General features: G+C 36.3%; 1 protein-coding gene across 1 annotated transcript in view; it reads right to left on the bottom strand.

Moving 5' to 3' along the window:
- The window catches only part of LOC150082959 (uncharacterized), a 106,516-nt gene that overhangs the window by 86,324 nt on the left and 254 nt on the right, over nt 1–19,938 (bottom strand). The gene's annotated exons all lie outside the window — the stretch shown is intronic.

The following is a 19,938-nucleotide window of genomic DNA, read 5'->3' as shown; positions in this document are numbered from 1 at the left end:
CATTTTTGTTTTCCCAATGCTTATGTCACGCCAAACTGACTCCACATTGCACTGTCCACTCATGTCAAATGTGTGTTTTCTTAGATTTTGTTTCTTACCTAACAGCATAACCCCTCCCTCCCTTCCTACCTGTACACATTGTACTTCCCAAATTCTACCTCTGCATTCCTTATATCTGTGTGACACCATGTCTCTGATATTCCAACAATATTTGCCTTTATGTCTTGACCACAGGGGCTCACATCTGGTGAGTGTGGGCTTGGCACACCCAGGGTCCTGAGCTGGATATCATCATTCTTCTCTTCCTTGATGATTCCCTTCTACTTCTGACTCTTGTTTTCTCTCTCTCTCTCTCTCTCAAGGTAATTATTTATTTTTTTTTTTTTTGGCTGATGCAGCAAAAGCCTCAGGCTTCCTTGCACCATATGGCTGATGATAATAATAATAATAATAATAATAATAATAATAATAATGACCAGCACTTTAAATTCATCAAATTTATTTACTATACCCATAGCATTGGTGCATGCTATACTATAATGCTGAACTCCTAAGCATTGGTACATGAGGTATACATGCATCTGTTCTTACTCTTAGTTACTCTAACACAGCCCATGTATTTACAGGTTTCGTGATGACTCCCAGCAGTTCTGAAATCCGCAGAAACTTGCATTCCATCCTGCTGTTCATTCCAAATGAGGAAGTGCAAAAATCACTTCCACTTCTGCCCGTGGCTGCTGTTAACTTCCCCCCCCCCCCCCAAAAAAAAAACTTTCAATTTTTCCCTTTGTTGGATGCCTTTTTTAATATCCAGTGCAATGCTGTTTCGTCACAGTTGTACAACTCTTCATCTACGAACTGACCATCTTGAATTACATTATGAAGAAATTCAGGAAATGCTTCTGCTGTAGTAATGTCACTAAATGCAGATTCACCTACAAGACAGGCACCTCCGTAGCCAGGTGGGAAGGAGCAGCGGTGCTTAACACACGCTTCTTGATTAGACCAGGGTTCGATCCCGTCACCACCAAATACGGAGGATGCGGAAAGGTCAGGGAACAACCCCACATATTCCCGGAGCAATATGACCTTAGTTGCTAATGCTCCTAAAAACCAAATAATAAACAAAACAAACCTACAAGACTAACCTAGGATATTCCACGACAAGCCTTCCATCTTAAAAGCCACCTTTCAGATCCTTTAAATGTCTCCACCAAGTAGCTATGAAATTTAAGTACCTATGATTTCGAAATTGCCCATTTATCTGCACTGCTTTGCTACACTTCTGTAAAAAACCCTTTGTATAAGCATTGGCCCACATCACTGTTTAGATCACAAAGTCTACTTTTCTTTCTTTGGGGGACTACTTCATCTTCTACGGAGTGTATGAATGGATGCAATTTTTCTTCTTCTTTCATTCAACCACAGATTGTTCCTTCTGAAACTCCAAACTCCTAAAATATACTGTGTTTTGTTTCGCCAATCTTTTAACTCTTTCAACAATATTTAAGTTTCCTTCAACTGTATAATTTTCTCTTGGTGACCATTACTTTAGTTCTACCAATTTACTAATTTTGCTGTGTGTTTATTTCTGATGCCCTAGAATTTACCATGTTTTGAGAAAATTAAATCAAAACCCAACTGTCCAGTTCACATTTTTTTCTAGTTTAGCCCATAACAGTTTTTACTATCCTAATTGTAATTTCTCTACTCAAAGAAAGGATGTCATGTGCAATATAGTTAGGGAAGGATGTTACGTGGTTGTTTTCCATTAAGGTTATTATTATTTTAAAAACCACTTTTATACCACGTGAAAATTAATATTACACTTTAATAGGCTGTTTGCCTACATTAATATGACATTTCGAGTATCTTACTGATACCAATCATCAAACACAGCTGTTGGGGGAACAGAAAACTAGGAGTTACAAATTTGAATATTTCAGAATATTAAAATTACCAGTAATACGATTACAGTTTGCAGGCCAAGGTTTTTCAATCTAGAAGGGGGAATGCAATGTGCTACCATCAACAAAACTGTGGATGGGATTTCCAATCACTGGAAGAAGATCATTAATATAAAAGAGGAAACAAGTGGGAGAAAGAATTGAATCTTGGGGAACACCAGCATTAGTAGAAAAATAAGAAGAGGGGAGCTGTCTACCATCACTAGCAGTGATGGTAGACAGAGAGAAAACTGGATAGTCAATTACAAAAAAAGTTGGCAAACCATAAAATAGAAGCTTATTTAGGAGACCTTTATGTCAAACACGAACAAAAGCTTTTGCAATGTCAAGAGTAATTGCTTGAGTTTCACCAAATGTTTCCACTGAATTTGTCCACAGATTGGCAATGTAGGCCAGTATATCACTAGTGGTTCGACACTGATATCATCCATACTGGCTATCACTGATCAACTGAAAGGTTTTTAGATAGTTTAGGAGCTGGCAGTTAATTGATTTCTCCATTACTTTAGAAAGAGTAGAAGTAAGTGCAATGGGACAATAATTGGATGGGAGGAGTTAGGAACTGACTGGATATGGGCAAATGTCCAAGCAGAACGGAAAACACCGGTGGAATAAGAAAGTCTAAAAAGGTGGGATAGAAGAGAAGTAAGGTCAAGATTCGCACTTTCGTGGCATTGACTGTTCAAAATTCTTCTGACATCCATTTGACGGAAGACCACAGGAGGCACCGAATGGAGTATACCGGGAATTGCAAGAGATCATTTACCAAGATCATCAATATACGAGTTAAAAGAAAAGTAGGATGCTAGAAGGTCAGCTTTATCTTTAGCTCAGATGGTAAGGGAACTTTTCTCTATTCCTTTGTCAAAACCAGATGGTTATGACAAAGGATTAGCAAATAACTTCAGAAAGAGACCAGAATGCTTGACTACCATTTGGACAAGAACTAAGTTTTCTACTATCAGCCCATTCAAAATTTAGTTTGGACGGATTAATAACTGCTTTATAAATATTGCAAGCCGTCATGTTGGCAGAAAATGATCCTGGAGATTTCAATGCAAGTCAGTTCTAATATTCAACATTATCTTGTCTTATCTTGAACAGCCTTAGCACATTTATTGGAAAATCAGTTTATATAAAGGACATGATTTTAAGGTTAAGTGCAAAATTCTTGTATGCCAAATAACAAGACATTGGGAATGGTCATGAGAGAAAGGCTCCATTGGTCATAATAAAAAATGTGACTAGAAAATGGAAGTCTGCTGGAGTTGTGAACATTAAAATCACCAAAGAAAATTACTCACTGTCAGGAAAGCTGGACTGGAGAAAGCCAAGTTTCAAAGAAAAGAAGACAAAGTTCCAAGTGATTAGTGGGATTGGGAGAATAATAGAAACAACAGATGAATCTGACAGTGGGGGTACAGGGATTTTAAGGCAGAGAAGATCAAAAAGAGCAAATTCCAAATTACTAGGTCTCAGACAGGGATTACCAGAGCAGACATATGCACAAGTACTACCTATAAAGCGAAAGGAGCTGTGAAGCAAATAATTAGGACAATTAAGATGAACATCAACCAATACTTTGGATTCTGTTACAAAAAGTATGTGGGACTTGACAGTGGAAGTGGACACCTGAGTTTGGAACTGAGACCATGCATATTAGTGAAATGAACGAGAAAGCATTTGGAGGTTTAGATATTTTCTATTGATGATGTATTAAGTAGTAATAAAAGGTGGGGAGGATATGATGTATGAAATAAGTTTTTGAACATGGCATAGACACAACAAGAATATACTCAGCTCCTTGACATAATATCATCTCATCAATTCGCCCCCCCCCTGCATACACACTATCTGGCAGAGTAGATGCAACAAGATTATACACTAGCCAATTCAGAAGCCTCCCATAATTAACAAAAAGTTCAATCCTGTGGACTAACTAGTGGCTAGTGTGATAATGCCATTTCAGAGCTGTACCCTTGAAATGTTAGGAGGGTTGGATCTTGCCATGATGCCCATCATAACCTCAAAAAATACCTATCACCATACTGCATGATGGAAGAGATTGTGTATGGGGTAGCCAGAGCTTTGCTCTGGAGACCAAACACAGGTTCCACCACTTTAAGCCTCCAAATAAGCAAAATGGCAGTATTGCACCGGTTGAGTCAACTATCTAATATTGCTGGGTAATACAGAGGAGTGGAAATATTTTCATGTGGGGTGGCGCACCTCAAACCCTGCTTATGTCGGTTCACACCTTGGTGGACACCTCCAGTATACTAGGTGCCATATTTCAGGACTTGCACACAGGGGTTATAATATAAGCAGGGTTATGTTAATAACATCAATTAGGATCACTAAGTCCCACCATCACGAAATTGCAAGCAGAGGATTTGGTTGTTGCAGAATGATCGAACTTCGCTGAAATTTGGTCAATTTGACTCTGGTGTCATCTGAATATCAGTTCCATCCCATCAGCATTTTAGACTCCCAGGTAGCAAAGTCCAGCTTGCCATACCCGAGAGAATGTCAGTGATAGCCTCAAGGACCAAACCCATTGTTATGTAAGACTTCTGAATGTTCGCGAAGAGATACACACATAAAAGGTTGTCCTTGAAATCTATGTCAATATTTGAGGGAATGGTTCATTAAAATACAAGAAGAAAATTTTTATACAGTTTGAAGTAGGAGCAATGGGTGTTGAGTTAGAGCATTAAACAGATTAAATTTTTGAGGAACCTTTTGAGGAACATCAGTGTGCTGACTACATATTTAAGCAACCATAGGACAAAAAGGGTATTCATATATTCACATCACACAAAGTACTAAATATTTAGGTGGGAAATATTTTATTTTACTTTTACAGTCTGTGCTACTAACCAGAATATGAAATTTCAACCAAAAGATTAAGTATAAGCAACTAAACTTCTGATCTGAAAATAAGATAGTAGTAGTAGTAGCAGTGGCATTTGATGCAAGAAAGCAAGTGTATGAGCTTATGCAGCATCAGCCAAAAAAAAAAAAAAAAAAAAACACACCATTCCCTCCAAATGCCTGTCCAGTTCTTCCTTTAATTTATTCAACCTATCAACTTCCACAACGACAGATGGAAGTTTGTTCCAGCAATTAACCCACCCACTGGCTAAAGGCAAATTTCCGCACATCTAATCTACATCTGTCTTTTCTTAATTTGAATTTATGCCCCCTTAGGTTCGTAATCTGAACAAGTGGAAGGATCCTATCAGAATTCAGCGTGCTCAACCCATTCAAGGCCTTATATACCTCAATCAGATCACTGCGCAGGTGCCTAGTCTCCAGCCACTGCAATTTGCAGAACTTAAGCCTCTCTTGGTAAGAGAATCCCTTCATTCCCCTCACCAATCTTGTTGCCCTTCTCTGTACATGGTCAAGCAAATCTACATCCTTCCTAATATGAAGCCTCCAGACCTATACGCAGTACTCAAGGCGTGGCCTGACCAATGCCTTATACAGAGGGATAATCGCCTCCTTTTCCCTGCTAGCAAAATTCCTATATATCATTGACAAAACCCCATGACCTGCCGTGGCAGCCTGTCTGCATTGCTCAGAAAACTTCATATCTGAGGTATTGTGATGTTAAGAATTTAAACAGGTAATCACCAAGGTTGAGGAACAAAAATGTTTCATTCACAGTGAACAGAGAATAAATGTTTTGAAATCAGATACAATCACTTGAGGTTTGGAGTTTCATACCATTATGGAAGTAGTTAAACCATCCTAGAGGCTTGAAGATGATTTCAAGAAGTATCTTCAACAACTGTATAAGAATTACTGATCACAACAGAATACCATGTTTGAGAAATGTAGTTACATATTACACAATTTTTTTTTTTATCAACAACAATGCAATAATATGTAATGGCAGCCTTTATAATAGGAAGTGAATGGTATATATACTACCACCATTCAGTGTAGCAGAATCCCATTAATGCAAACCCAGTTTAGTCCTCTTATGTGATTCATTTAAAAAAAAATGCAGATCCTGCCAGCATTTAGTATACTTAACCCTTTTAAAGCACTATACAATTCGATTAGTTCACTATGAAGATGCCCAGTTTTTGAAGAGTGCAATTTGCAGAACCCCAGTCTTTCTTGGTAAGGATATCCTTTTGGATCCCCCAACTAATCTTGTTTCTCTTCTCTGCATTCACTATCACATGTACGTGTCAGTATATACATTCGTACATTTAAATTACCAAGTTTATTGGTAAGGCTAAATGATGCAAAGCAGCAAATTTTTTCTGCATCAGCCAAAAATAAGCAAATAAAATAAATGTAATTATACAGTAAACCCTCGAATTAACAGACCCCCAATACAATGGATTTTGGATTTAACAGACTGGACAAATAATAATACAGTAATGTACATATTAATCTCGACCATATTATTTTTTTTTTAGGTTATACAAAACTTTAGTGTTATTAAAAATTAATAAGCCTCCAAATATGCAACATGGCAGTAATTATCTATTTCCATTATTGTTTTGATAATTACCTTTTATTTTTATAATCAAATTCAGGAAATTGTTTTTTTATTCTTTCTGAAAACGTGTTCAAATAGCTGTTTTCCCAGATTACAGATAAGAGCAGGCGATGACTTGCGAGCTGAACATGACTCAGGACACTAAACTGCAGGTATACCGACTCGCTTTGTTTCGGTCTCAGTCTGCCTCAAGCTATTGTGCGGTCAGGTTGTATACAGAGTGTTTCTGTGATTTCTGAATCGTGACTTTATTTATTAAATAATTTGCAATCCTTACAATTTAAAATGGCATCAAGTCATAGAGGAGTTAAAAGAAAGCATGTGAACTTAAATGTGGCTCAGAAATTAGAACAAGGCATCTCAGTAGCACATGTTTGTGAAATTTACGGCATAAAAAAAACCAGTTTCTGATTTCCATAAATCAAAGGCCAAATTGCAACATTTTATATTTACAACAGAATATTACATATTCTTTATTATAATTTAATAATTTTATATTGTACAGTACTGTATATTGTATTAAAGTTTTTTTACATTAGGAATAATAAAAAATGCCCCCACCCCAGGTTACATTCGATTTAACAGACTTTCGGCATTAATGGACACCCCCATCTCCTCTATTAGTCCGTTAAATCGAGGGTTTACTGTACATTTATTTTATTTCAATCATCAAATTCTGCTTTAAATTTAGCTAGGCTCACTGTCTCCACCATGTTGGAGACAATTTATTTCAACATGACAACCAGCTGCTCATAGATGAACACCATGAGGTCCAATTTTCTGTTATTCTCCAAGATTGTTTTTTCCCTAGTTCACTCTCCATGTGTTCATACCCAAGAACTTCAGTGCCTTATATACCTCAATTATACTTTCCCCCCCAGATGTACAGTTGACAAACTTCAGCCATTCTTATGTTCATCACTTTAAACTCTTCAGTAATCTAGTTGCATTTTTACAGACCTTCTCTGGATAGGTGCAATTTCCAGACTCTAACAATATTCCAAATGCAGCCTAATCATAGCCTCGGAAACCTTCCTTCTCATGTATTTCCTGAAAATCACAATCTATAAAAATTCAGGCCTAATGTCAACAAGTCTTCTTCTGTCTTCCCAATCTTCAATCCATGCATGGTACTAAGTACTATAAGTTGCAATATCTTTTGCATTTGGGGTTTTCATAAAAAATAATAATAATAAATAAATATATATATGTAAACTGCATCACAGCTTAAGTAATTCAATTGTAACTTCAAAGAGAACTTTGTGTTTAGGTAATGTGCACTTAAAATAAAACAAATATTTGTAACTGACTCAAATAAACAATATGGTTTAACTGACTCAAATAAACAATATGGTTTAATATAGTGAAAAATAATTACATTAATATATTTAAGGAATAATTAAACAGTATAGTAATAAAACAAATCACGAGCCGAAGACATTACTCGATGGTATTTTACTGAACTTCTTACTGCCCTAATCATATTTTAATCAATAAAATTATTTATGCTTTAAATTTAGAGATATTAACAGTTTTTACACCCAGAAACTGATAGGATGCACATTTAATTAATGTAGCATGTTAATTTTCCTATTTCCAGGAAAATAAATTTTTCAAAATAAATAAAATTCTTGGTGATTTATAGATCATAAATTACAAAATAATTTAAATGAATTATACATTTTTCTCAAATGTAATTTGAGAACTTTGTAGACTTTGTGTTCAATACAGGTGTGGCAGAGCCGAAGCATGGCAAACAAAAAGCCAGATAACTTTAATTTCAAAAGGTCTCTACTCTTGAAATACAAAATTTCAAAAAACACTGATCACTGACCATAACATGATCACTTAATCAGTCAGTATTCCTCTCTTTCAACTATTCTAAAATGAAATTAATAAACAAAGAACACTAAATTTTCATCCAACCACAAATCCCATATCAATATTTTTATACATATTTTGGTTACTACCCGACTGACTGACATACTTCTTAAAAAGGCATCTATTGCATAAATTTTAATTCATAAATACTGTATTTAAATATTGAAAATTTCAGCGAACTTTCCTAGATACCGTATTCGCAAGTCATTTTATATATCAAATATTTCATCTTTAAATATCATTTCTTCACCCTGAATTTGTGATTAGTTAAAATTCTGCAAGCACTCAAGGAAAAAAATTTTTCCTCATGTGCAATTTCAGCATTTCAACTGTCTGATGCACACAACTCATGATCTCTATTACACAATTATTGCAACATTCATGCTAATGCTTGGCATGTATAATTGCTTACTGTACATATCAAGCACAATATGCATATTATGGAAGTGTCATTTAACAATGATTAAAAAATTTTACAATAAATTTCGGCAAACTTTTCTCCTGAAAGAAACTGCCTTCAATACTTGGAAACTTTTTAATACTCATATCAACTGCTTGGTATAAACTGAACAGCATGTTATATGTTATCTTCTAAAGAATAAAACTCTCAAAATTATAAAGTACTTGCACTAGTAATGAAAATAACACTGCATTCTTGGGTAAGTTCAACAGAGAATGTAAAGCAGTAGTCCCACCACAAAACACAAATGCCAATGAAGATGATAAAAAATGATTGATTGATTTACTTTTAAAATTTCAGCTACCTGGGACATTTATGCACCTAAAAAAAAAAAAAAACCTTCTGGGACACCAGAACAAAACATGAAACCTGGGACATCTGACCACCCTAATCAAAGGTTCTACTGCAGAGTATATATTATGCACTCCATACACTATTTTTGGGTTAAGTTACATATTGCGCAGACTGAAAACTCAGGCATAACTCATGGAGAAACACTCTTTCAGCTTGAAACTGCCTAGCCACGAATGAAGTACACAGATCATGAAGTATAAAGGTGCATACAGTATAAATAAATTAAAACTTTCTGGTTTTTACTGTACTATCTGATATAAATTTTGAAATGATGCAGTCATAATCACCTTTGTCCAAAAGCAAAGAATCACATCAAGTTCTCATGGTGGAAACATGGTCATTTTTTTTTTTTTTTTTTTTACCAGAATGCAAACTACTAGTGTACACAAATGTATGACTAGAAAAAATGAACACTGTATGGTAAGTGCAAACTGAGTACTGGAGGACCAGAAGTTTGCAGAGGAGTGTCAGATGAACTGGCACCACTAAAACACTCTACAACAGAAATGGCTGCAGCATTAAAAGACCCCTAGCAAAGAAACCACAACTGTTCAAGGTGGCATGTCTTGTTACAGGGGTCGCATATGCTAAGAAAAACCACTGTCATGCAGTCATCCCTCAACAAGTACAATCAGACCTCTATATAATAAAATCGATCGTTCCCTTGAATGATTAAGAAACGGCTACTTACATGATGCACACAATATATTAGTACACTTTAAGAATTATGTTGTAAAATATTTGGTTATTTTTTGTTTAAAAAAAGCTTTTATTGTGTCATTTAATATTTTGTGCCGAAACCTTTTGCTTTTATGATGGCAAGCACAGCATACTCTAACACAGCCCATGTAATCTTTGCAGCATACTCTCAATCAGCCTTTTATAAATGTCAAGTGTTATGTTCCTCCACTTGGCCTTTAACGCAACCACCAGTTCAACCTTGTTCTTTGGGCGATCTCAACGTGCGCATACCCGACGATCCAATACATCCCAAAGATGCTCGATAGGGGCAAGACAAGGACTCTGGCCTGGCCAATCCAACTTTTCTACACCCGTGTCCTCAAACTGCTGTTACGACCCAAGCAGTATGGCATGGCACATTGTCTTGCCGATACAGGTATGGGGCTTACCCTAAGTATTGCCATAATGTTGGAAGTGCATAATTGTCCAGGCTGTCCTGGTATTGCATAGCATTCATGGTTTTGTTGATAACGACTAATGGCCCAAGCCAAACCATGAAAAGAGCCCCCATACCATGACACTGGCTCCACTAAACTTCATTATTGGGAGGATACAACCAGGAAGGAACTATTCCCCTGGAATTTGCCACACCCAGGAACGGCCATCAGACTGGTAGAGTGCGAACTTTGACTCATTTGTCCATAGGACTGTTTTCCACTGCTCTACAGTCCAGGATTCACGCTCCTTACACTATGTTAATCCACATCTAGCATTTGTTGAGATGATCAATTCTGTTGAATTGTCAAGGTAATTCTATTGAACGTGTCATCTCGCATGCCCACTTTTGCAATTGTCTGTTTGAAGCCCAGTGTGCATATCTATGGCAGGTTCTGTGACACGTTGCATGCACAGGACCTGTTTCCTTATCCATGGAGGGGTGTCCAGATATTAATGGTAGGGCAGTATATTTTCTGTTACATTTTCTTCCCACTGTAGGCCTCAGCGCAAAGTTTCAAATGCTGTCAACATTTCATGTTTGGAAGGTTTAATATTGCCTTCATTTTCATCCAACTCATCGTCAATATTGTCACTAGTTCTTTAAACGTGATCCAAAATTTTGGAGTCACTCAAATATTAAGCTACTACGACAGTCTTTTTTTTTTTTTTTTTTTTATGAAAACCCCAAACACGAAAGGTATCAAAACCTATAGTACTTAGTACCGTGCATGGGTTGAAGGAGAAGTATTGGGGGGGGGGGGGGGATGCCGGAAACTTTGCTCTAGAGACTAAATATGGGTTTCACCACTTCAAGCCTCCAATAAGCAAAGTGGTGGTATTTCACCGGTTGATGAAAGTCATCTACCACCTTAAATGATACTTCAACTCCTAAAAATTCATCAATAACAATTTCTCCATTGATCAAACCTCGCTTGGAACTCTTCCTTCTCATCGCTGTTAATTGACATTTTAGCAACACCTGCTTCTGCAAAACAATTCTTAATCATTATTTCTGTCACATCTTGACTCCACACTTTTGCCAACTCTGACATGCACATCCGCAAATCTATAACAGAATCTATAGGTTGGTTGGTTTCTATTCCAATATAATTTTAATTTTTTTTCAGTATGTGCCTTCGGTAGTGTATTTTCAATTTCTTGGTCAATTGGCTGCAGTTTAGACAAGATATTTGGAGGGAAGAAAATAACCTTCACAGTTGTAAGTTTAAAATTTTTTTTTTTTTTTTTTTTTGTTAGTTGTTGGTGCATCGGCTTCTGTGGCCATAATGCACCCTCCAAGGTTTGTGCACTACTCTGATCCAAGCCAGAGGCGGGATTCGAACCTGCGACCTTTGGGTTGCCAGGAAGGCACTTTACCCACCCAGCTAGCCCGGTCGGCAGTTTTGAAATTACTGAGTGAAGGCGGGCAGGAAAGTTGTCAAAAACCAACAAGATTTTTCTGTTTTCTCTCGTCATCATTTTTTTTTTAAATTTAAAATCCACTGTTGAAATATTTTTTTCAAAACTTTCTTTCCAAATGTTAGTCTTCTTTGATTGCAACTCAACTTTAATCAGAAATAACTTGTTCGAGTAAGCCATGGTGCTCTTTAAATCTGTCAAACCAAGCAGAACTGGCTTAGAATGTTTTACGCCCTAGATAATATGCGCACTCCCATAACCTTTTCTTTATGGTGCTGATATCAGCACATTTTGGTCTTGATTAAAAACTGCTTCATCTACATCTTCACAAAGGCACAATTTTGCAAGCCTCTGACTGGGTCCCGTTTCCCCAAACAGTTTGAGAATCAAAACTGTTTTTCTGAATGGTTGACACTATTCGCAGGGATACCAAATTTTAAAGTGATTTCTTTTTTTCTAACACTGCAATCTACACTAATAAGCACTGCCACTTTTTCCACTATACTCAAGGATTTCCTCTTAGACATTGTAAGATTACTTGCACAGTAGCTAAAATAAAGCTGATTTAGGGACCACTGTACCTACAATACAGAAACAGGTGAAATTTAGTGAAAGTGTGGATGACTCATTTCTTCAAAACAACAGATTAATTTCGTGCACAAGAGAATTTCACTCTCTCCGAATTCTCTAATAGAATGCTTAGTGGAAAACGATTGATCAGACCCAATGTCAGCATCCAGAATATGCCTTAATCTTTGCCAAGGCTATGGACACATAGATAGCGATTGACCAGCAAGACTTCTCAGTACAGTAATGTATAGGATATACAGGTTTTACTTCTTTTTAGCCATTGCTGACCCATTGCTCGGCATACTGCGCTGTGGTTGGCCAGATTCCTCTGCAGGGTTTTAAGGACAATTCTTAATTCTTTTAGCTTTTAATTTGTGTTATCTTAAGCTTCAGCTCTGTTGCCTAAAGGCCCAAGATGCAAACAATGTGTACCCGGGTGTCTCCAAATATGTTGGTTTCACAGAAACTATTTTCAATGTAATGACCAGAGGGAAATCAAAAAAGTTTGCTATATGGAATCTGACTGTATACAGAAACGGCTGAAGCACCACCAAAACAGTCAACATATGAGTTTTTATTCAAGATGTTACAACATTTTCTACATCATCTAGTACTAATTAGCCAGCATACTAACAGCACTGTCCATTTACATGAGCAACCCAGTGCTAGCATATTAAAGTATACAATTCATCATAAAATTATACAGCAACTCCCCAACTAACATAAGAGTTGCGTTCGTGGAACTCTACGTGGAAGTCGAAATTTCCCTAAATCCTTATGCAGCACTCGCAACTATGTGCGCTGAATTTGATTGAAGCAAAAAAAGAGATGTTTGACAAACATGTAAATAGAATTATTTATTCAATTTTTTTTTATCGCATGCACATTAAAAATTGCAAAAGTGTACAATTACAGAAGTTACAAAATTATATAAAATTACAAAAAGAGAGCAGACAGGCATAACATCGGAAAGTTGTATCTTTTGAGCATCGTTGCCAGAATTAACTCTCCAGCTGATAAGCACATGGCTGAGGAAGTTGAGGGATGGGGAGATTTAGAAGGGTTTTTCCCAACACATCACAAAATTTCTCTGAATCGGCACTGGCAACTTCACCGCATACTTTAATGTTTTGGAAACCAGCGCGATGCTTGAACCTATTAAACCACCTGTTGCTTGCCACAAACTTGGCTTCGGGTTCGCTGTACTTATCCTTAATATCTACATAAATACTTCTTGCTTTTGCTTGAATGGCCATTGGACTCAGGGGCAATAACTTCTGAATCTGATTTTCCATCCATATTATTAATACAGCTACATCTTTGATATAGCACTTGAACACTGGTTTGTGATCACTGTTGATCTTAAATGCATTGATCCTTTAACATGTTCTTTTATACATGCATTGTCCCTCAAAACAGTATTCACTGTTGAAGCAGCGAGACCAAATTCGGTGCAATAGAGGCAAACTATTTCCAGCTTCATACTTCTTAATTAATCATCTTCATTTCTAAATCAATTTTAGTTTCCTAGTTTAGTTTCATTTCTTAGCACTGCCAGCACTTGCACTTTCTGTTGATCCCTTTCCTTTCACCATTGTAATAAGTAAACAGGAATGAAGACAAGAATCTGGAAATTTATGTTTATACGATTGAAGATTTCAGTGAAGGGGAACTCACTGCACCATAATACCGTAACGTAAAAACCAAAAGGATTTCAGTTATCAGTACTGTCGCAAATGCAATAAGATAGAGTTTACTACCCGTTTATAATTAGATGCAATAACAGAAAAGTCCAATAAACCAGGAAGTGCAAGTTGTTTTTATTGTTTTATGGTAGTGACCTCCAGAAATGTGTATTTTAGAAAAATACCACAAAGGCATTCAAAATTGATTTTTATAACGGATATGATAACGATGAAAGTGGAGCACAATTTCCATTAAAAAAAAAGTTACCTTTTAGAGAGATAAATAGCTGAGTTATATAGTTTAAATTTCAACTTCCAAGGTCTTGGAACAAATTACCAAAAAAAAAAAAAAAAAAAAAAAAGTTTCATTGTGTTCACATTGCGATACCTCCATTTATTCCTACGGGATATAAAATATATTTCCACAATTTTTTTAAGTTTGCACTGGCCAGCAGTAACTTACATAAAGTCGAATTTCCGCAAGTCAAGTATTACTTAAGCCGGGGAGTTCCTGTATTTTATGATTTTTGTAAAAAAAAAAAAAAAAAAAAAAAAAAGCACTAGACTTAATCAGCAATATACCAATACCACCAATGCTTATTTACATGATTTCACACAACCCCTGACTTACATATAAGATTGAAGAAACAGAGCATTACAGTCAGGGATTGCATGCTGTTTGTTTGTTATTTGGTTTTTAGGAGCATTAGCAACTAAGGCCATATTGCTCCGGGGATATGCAGTGGTCATTCCCTGATCTATCCGCATCCTCCATATTTGGTGGTCACGGGCTCGAACCCCGGTCTAATCAAGAAGCGTGTGCTATGCACTGCCACTCCTGCCCACCTGGCTACGGAGGCACCATGCTGTTTGTTATTTGGTTTTTAGGAGCATTAGCAACTAAGACCATACTGCTCCGGGGATATGCGGTGGTCATCTTCTGACCACCGCATATCACCGCATTCTCCTTATTTGGTGGTCACAGGCTAGAACCCCAGTCTAATCAAGAAGTGTGTGCTCAGGGATTGCATGCATGTGTACATTCATGTGCGAGAATGGAAGAACACTATATTTTAGAAAAATATACAATGCGGTATATCACAAACTTTTGTACCAGTCAGCTGTGTGGGTGTGCGCACGCACACACAAAATGGTAATTGGTACACAGATATTTATTCTAAAATTGTGCAAAAATTGCAAAATTTCACTTCAGAAAACTAATAACTTTCTCTGCTTTCCTAAATATGGAATTAGGAAAGCAGGGGAAATTACACTCAATGCATATATACCATTACGAAAATGCAAAAAGAGGATGCAGTCTCAGCAAGATAAAGAATGCCTGCCATCAGCCTGAGCTTGCTCAATCCATTTAAGGCCTTAAACACCTCAATCAGATCACCTCAGAGGTGCCTAGTCTCCAGATGCTGCAATTTGCAGAACTGAAACTTTCCTTGGTAAGATCACTCTTTTGTTCCCTTCACCAATCTCTGCACTTATTCTAGCAGATCTACCATCCTTCCTAAAATGAAACCTCCAGACCTATATATAACTGGCCCTGTCAATAACTGGCCCTGTCAACAACAAACTTTTCAGAAATGTATCCCTCACAGTTGGTAATCTACAGAATAAGGTATTTTCATGTAATAGCAAATGTTACCAAAATGCATTTGTTGCTGATAAGTTGGAGATGTTCATATTCCGAAAAAAAAAAAAAAAAAAAAAAAAAAAAAAATGTGAAACATGAACAAAATCTCTCCTAATGCCAACCAAACTGTCCACATTTTCCACACTTACAATGTGGACTTCGATACCCTTCAGATCTACAAGTGATCTGATGTAATGTAACGGAATGTTGACAAATAAAAAAAAAAAAAAAAATCTGGTTTCATCAATATTAATTAGCATGCAGACATTTACAAAAACTTGTCCTACATACATGAGCTTTTTTTTTTTTTTTTTTTGGAATTCCGACATGTTTTCCAACTTACCAGTCTTAAATTTAGCAATGATAACAATACTCACTGTAAATAGTAGTAGTAGTAGCAGTGGCATTTGATGCAAGAAGGCAAGTGTATGAGCTTATGCAGCATCAGCCAAAAAAAAAAAAAATCACACCATTCTCTCGAAATGCCTGTCCAGTTCCTCCTTAAATTTATTCAACCTATCAACTTCCACAACGACAGATGGAAGTTTGTTCCAGCAATTAACCACCCGCTGGCTAAAGGCAAATTTCCGCACATCTAATCTACATCTGTCTTTTCTAAATTTGAATTTATGCCCCTTAGGTTCGTAATCTGAACAAGTGGAAGGATCCCATCAGAATTCAGCGTGCTCAACCCATTCAAGGCCTTATATACCTAAATCAGATCACTGCGCAGGTGCCTAGTCTCCAGCAACTGCAATTTGCAGAACTTAAGCCTCTCTTGGTAAGAGGATTCCTTCATTCCCCTCACCAATCTTGTTGCCCTTCTCTGTACACGCTCAAGTAAATCTACATCCTTCCTAAAATGAGGCCTCCAGACCTATATGCAGTACTCAAGGCGTGGCCTGACCACTGCCTTATACAGAGGGATAATCACCTCCTTTTCCCTGCTAGTAAAATTCCTATATATCATTGACAAAACCCCATGACCTGCCGTGGCAGCCTGTCTGCATTGCTCAGAAAACTTCATATCTGACTGCACAATTACTCCCAGGTCTTTTTCATTTTCTACCACCTTAAGTGTAGTACCACACAGTTGGTACGTTTCTCTGGGGTTACTTCTACCCATATGCAGTACTTTGCATTTGTCAAGGTTAAACTTCAGTTGCCACTTCTTAGCCCATCTGCCCAAAATTATCTAGATCCTGTTGCAGTAGCACACTGCCATTACTGTCATTAACAACCCTGCCAACCTTTGTATCATCTGCAAACTTCAACATTAAGCCTGATATACCTTCATCAATATCATTGATATATATACAAAACAACAGTGGACCTAACACCGAACCCTGTTGGACTCCACTAATAACATTAGTCCAAGAAGAGCAGCACCCATTGATTACCACCCTCTGTCTTCTCCCACTTAACCATCCTTTTATCCATTGTAGCAACTTTCCTTTAATACCATTCTGCTCCAATTTGTACAATAGTCTTCCATGCGCAACAGTGTCAAAAGCTTTCCTGAAATCCAAATATATGATATCAAAATTATTTTTTGCATCCAGTTCCTTTGTAACTACATCATAATATCCTATCAAATTTGTCAGACAAGACTTTCCCTTAACAAACCCATGCTGTGTCTGAATTATTGCTGCAGTCTTGTCTAGATGATCCTGCAATGCATCTTTAACCAGTGACTCCATTATTTTACCCGGAACAGAAGTTAAACTAACTGGTCTGTAATTACTCGTGTCGCCCTTCGATCCCCCTTTGTGAATTGGGGATACATTTGCACATCTTCAGTCCGTGGGACCCTCCCCCGAGTCCAAGGACGCTCTCATAATTATGGCTAATTGTTTGCTTAGTTGCTTTGCCGCCTCCTTTAATATAACTGGATAGATCCCATCCACCCCAGGTGCTTTTCTTATGTTTAACTTCAACAATTTCTCCTCCACTTTGCTTTCAGTTATTACAAAATCATTAAGTATTCTGCTACAATTTGATAACCTTCTGCCATTTTCAAACCTTAATAATTCCTCATGTGTGAATGTAGATGCAAAATACTCATTCAGTTTGTTTGCTATCTGAGCAGGATCATCAACATCACTTGACATCGATGGTTCAATGTCAAGTGGACCAATCAGATTCATCCCCTTCCTTTTAGAGTTTATATAAGTAAAGAAATCCTTGCTGTTTTTCTTAGCATCTTTTGCCAAGGATTTCTCGTAATCTGCCTTCACCTGCCTAACTTCCTTTGTCACCTGATTACAGACTAGCTTATATCTGCTATAGGCTTCTGAGTCTTAAGTTTTTAAGTTTCCTTGTTTGAACTTACATACAGTATGTCATATCACAGCTCTATGGAAACTGAAAAGAAAAGAAAAAAAGTTCCTTTTGTATGTATGTGGTTCTTAAATTTTTTTTGCAACTCTGCTTTTGGCAGTAAACAGAACAGTGACAGTTTCTGCCAAAAAGAAGTTGAGATAATTGTTACAAAGTGGCAAACCAGTGAACCACCATTCTTAGAAATTTTCAGATCAATGCCTGAAATATGCATACAACATCGTATAACAGGGTGTGTTTGCAATTTCTAGAAGGTAATTATTATTCAGGAGAAAAACAGCACTAAGAACAAGAAAAACCCTGGCATCTAGATGCTAACAAGCTACAAGATTAAATAACATGCAGTTCCAAAATATTATCAATGATCAATAAAATCATTAAAAAAATCATCTTGAAAACCATACCAAATTAAAGTATTCTTCCTTGGAAGCCACATTTGATAAACACCATGAGACAATGTTAAGTCATACCTAAACCACTCATACCACTTAATGTGGTATGAGTGGTTTAGGTATGGTAACAGATTTCTCTATATAACAAATTTCACTGTTTTCAAAACATATTTCAATTGAGTTAATTGCTACCATTAACTTCTGGTAGACGCAAGCTAATGGGCAGTCTCGAGAACTCCCAAGTGGGAACATAATATCCCGACCCCCCACATAGCAGATTACCTCTAAATGAAAATACACTATTTTCTGTTTTTGTTTCAATTTACTACTGATTACAGAAAAGATAGTTTAAATGGCATGTAATAGAATACAAACAGGCATTAATAACTATAATTTTTGGAATTTTCTCAATATTCCTTGATGAATGGGTAGATGAAAATAACAGAAAAAATATGGGTAAAACAAATATAGCACAAAATAAATTAGGTGATAAGGAATGGAATAAACCTTAAAAATCATAATTAATAAAAATAATTTCAAACTTAATACTGAAATAGTTAAAATTATTTTGTGGCAGAAAGGAAAAAACGAGTCTAGATAAATGCTGATTCCAACCACCACAGGTTAATAACCTTTCATATTATTATAAAAAAAAATAAGTGTCTGGACTGTGTCAGTTTACCTTTGAAATATACCACGGAAGTAAGGTACTTTAAAAACTTTTAAATTTATATTTTAAAATATAAATTTACAATTCATAAATGCACTAATACCACTGTTTCTAATCCAATGCTCAAATTTCTTTCTAGGAATATTCAGGGATTATGAACTCAAGACATTTTAAATCATCTATAACAATCCATATGCATTTGTTCTTTAAAATTATTCCAAAAATAAAATATAAAGAGAATGAGTGAATACATATATTGTGGTCACATGTGCTAATAAAATCTATAATCATCGGTTTATAAATACACTGGTCCCGAAAATATGGCGCATGATATTTGCATTTCTTAGATTACAATTAGCAACTGAGGTCAATACTTTAAACAGGAAATAATCATGCTGATTAGGCAAAAGTTTGATTTAATGGTTGAAAAAGTATGTAAGGGCACGATGCCACAAAACAAAGCACAGGAGAAATTAATAGAACTGATATATTTAATACTACTAGGTATCAAAATATGTTTATATCGTTATTGATTTCGATTAAATTTAAAACAATTTACATTATAACCAATCTGTTTCTGACGAAAAATGAAATTAAGCCATCCGATAAAAAACAGGGGAGGAAAGGGGTGAGAGATTATGTTACCAAACTAGTTAACACTTATAACTCAAAATATGCTTATTTCGCAACTATTACAATTTCACATTTTAATATAATGAAATTCAAACACATGACGATCTGCTTCCGATAGCCAAAACTAACCATTATATATAATAATAAGGGGGAAAAAAATATGCAGGTTAGGAACCAAGTACCTATGAACTATAAATAACCTGATACAAAACCCTAAGCCT

The sequence above is a fragment of the Mastigoproctus giganteus genome, chromosome 7, assembly GCF_048544385.1.
Source record: "Mastigoproctus giganteus isolate SK-2022 chromosome 7, ASM4854438v1, whole genome shotgun sequence".
NCBI classification, from domain to species: Eukaryota; Metazoa; Arthropoda; class Arachnida; order Uropygi; family Thelyphonidae; genus Mastigoproctus; species Mastigoproctus giganteus.
This window is presented reverse-complemented; position numbering and strand designations above follow the sequence as displayed.